Below are 2586 nucleotides of genomic sequence, written 5' to 3' on the forward strand. Positions count from 1 at the left end.
CACAGAGCCCTTGAAAGAAACGCTCCAAGGACAGAGAGCGGGAAGCGAAAGGGCTGAGCTTCACGATGCGACCCAAGCAGCAGTCAGGGTACGCTGGGCCGACACACTGGACGCTGGACGCTGGTCACCGCCGGCAGCACAGCCGTCACGCGCCCTGAGCCCTGTCTGCTTCTCCCGTAGGTAGTTCTTCTCCCGCAGGTGGTTCCGTGGCCTCCGCCTTTCCCAGTGTGCTGTGCGTCATTGTCATCGTGATGCACATCTTCATCTAGCACTGGGTCAACCCGGAGGGGCTGCACGTGGACCCCCACTATGGAAGTAGGTGCTGCGCCCCGGGTTTGCTTCCCCTCGGGTTTCTGTGTGTCTCAGCCACGTCCCCAGCAGTCTTCCACGTCAAAGCCTTCCTCCCGGGAGCGGCCAGCCTGTTTGGTACTCCCCTGGCGCTGAGGGGCTAGAGTCCACACGTCCGCGCAGCAGCTGCCCGAGCCCCGAGGAAGGGTCAGGCATCAGAGCGTGGGGTCCGCACCCCGGCCCTCGCGTTTGGTCACAGATGGGAGCAGCGTGGGGCTCAAAGTAGAGCTCTCTGGGGACAGGGCCTGGGTGACACATGACCGCAGGCTCAGTGGGTCCAGGAGCCTGNAGGGAAGGCACGCCACCGCTCGGACACAGGTCCTTTCTGACCCTGATTTGGTTTGTTGCCGCCCTGTTGTCCCCTTACAGGCAGAGGGGGGCTCTGACCCCACCCCTCTCCTGCACAGGTTGTTGACAGGGTTTCCCCAATATTTTTTTCCAGGAGTGTGAAAACAAAACATTGTCGTGCGTGCCACAAATGTGTGTCTGGCTTTGGCCATCACTGCAAGTGGATAAACAACTGTATGGGGAGCAAGAATGACTGGTGAGAGGGCAGGGGGTGGCCTTGTGGGTGACAGCTGTGTCCCATCCCCCAGCACAGCCGCACTCGATGTCCCTCTGGTATCCCAGTCTGGTCCTGAGACATGTTTGGGTGGGACCGTCCCTGGACAGGCCATGTCAAGTCCATCCTCACAAAGTAAATTGCTGGAGGCCCCCATTAGGATTGGCGAGGAGCCAGCCTCTGTCTGTGGGGCATGGGCTGGGCTGACGAGTCCTCACCCCACCAGCCTGGGTGCCTCTGCCTTCTGCCCTCCAGGACACAGAGGGTGCAGCCCGAGGACTGTGCCAGGAGCAAGCGTCCAGCCATGGATGGGAGGCATTTCCTCTGCGAGCTCAGGCTGCAGGGTCTGTGGTTCACCAGGGTGTCAGTCAGCTCTCCTGGCCATAAAGAGCAGCAAGCCGCCAGGAGTGACGCAAGCACCGCCCCGGTAATCCGCACAGCACTTGGAAAGGGAAGCCCTTTGTTGGCAGGTCGCGTGGCCTGCCAGCTGCGGTTCAGGTGGAGGGCAGAGGGGGCTCCGTAGCTCACCCCCCCGGTCGGTAGCAAATGTGCAAAGTGCCCTTCCTGCCACCAAACGAGGGACATGGTGTGGGAAATGCCCCCAGCAGTTCCTGCGTGGAAAAAGGCTGCACTGCTTTGAGCAGAAAGAAACCCAAAAGTCCCGTGATTAGAAAAATCCAATCAGAATTATGTGACTGGAAGGGACCTGGGATCCCTTGTCCTGCCTCTGTCCCTATAGAAGAGGGGCCCCGAGAGGGCAGGGGGCAGGGCGGAACCCCAGTCCTCACGCTGGCACGCCCCCCCCCCCGCATGCAGCTCCTTAGGGCTGGCTGGTCACCTCGAGGTCTGATCAACTGTTGGGGGAATAGGTGAGGCTGTGGCCCTGCTCATGAGAGGACAGGCTCTGCTGACCACAGTTCCAGACACAGAGCAGGCTTAGCTGGGGGTTCCCGGCAGGACCCCGAGTCCCAGGAGCTGTACCCACGACCACGGGCAGGGTTGGCAGAACAGAGCACATGCCCGGCACATGGCAAGGAAGAGGCCTGCTGTTTTTGGCAGGAGCCCACGGACCGGAAGGGGCATCATGTGAGCAAAGACTGGGGGACAGGGAGTCAGGGTGATGGCCAGAGCAACCGCTGTCATCTGCCCCCAGTTACCGCCTGTCCCTTCATCCGTCAGGCAGAGAAAGCAAGGAGAGCAAACGCATTTAGGAGATAATTTGGCCAGAAGAAGCGAGAAAATATAAACAGAGGTCCTGAGATGGGTCCGGACGAGAGAATGAGGAATGGAGTCAGATGAAAGGGTGGCGGGCGCCGTGGTGCAAACCATGACTTGAATAAAGGAAGGAAACGATTCTTTATGGATGTTTGAGGGGAGAGGACCATGACAAGCATGCCTGTTTGGGGGACCCCCGCCCATTCTGGGGGCCCACCTCCTGCTCTAGGTGAGAGGGCAGTTCTGCTCGGGCGGCAGGACCAAGATGACCCTGAGGATTTGGGAGTGGGGCCGTCCCACCATCTGGAGGGAGCTGCTCCCTGCACCGCTGGGCTCCTGGAACCCAGAGTCAGGTGTGGGGCCATGGTCTGTGTCCCCTGTATCTGTGGCATCACTGGCCCAAGCCCAGGAGGACCTGCACTCACAGGAGACTCAGCCTATGCAGGGTCACCCAGAAGACA

Source organism: Hipposideros armiger, unplaced genomic scaffold (assembly GCF_001890085.2).
Source record: "Hipposideros armiger isolate ML-2016 unplaced genomic scaffold, ASM189008v1 scaffold_585, whole genome shotgun sequence".
NCBI lineage: Eukaryota > Metazoa > Chordata > Mammalia > Chiroptera > Hipposideridae > Hipposideros > Hipposideros armiger.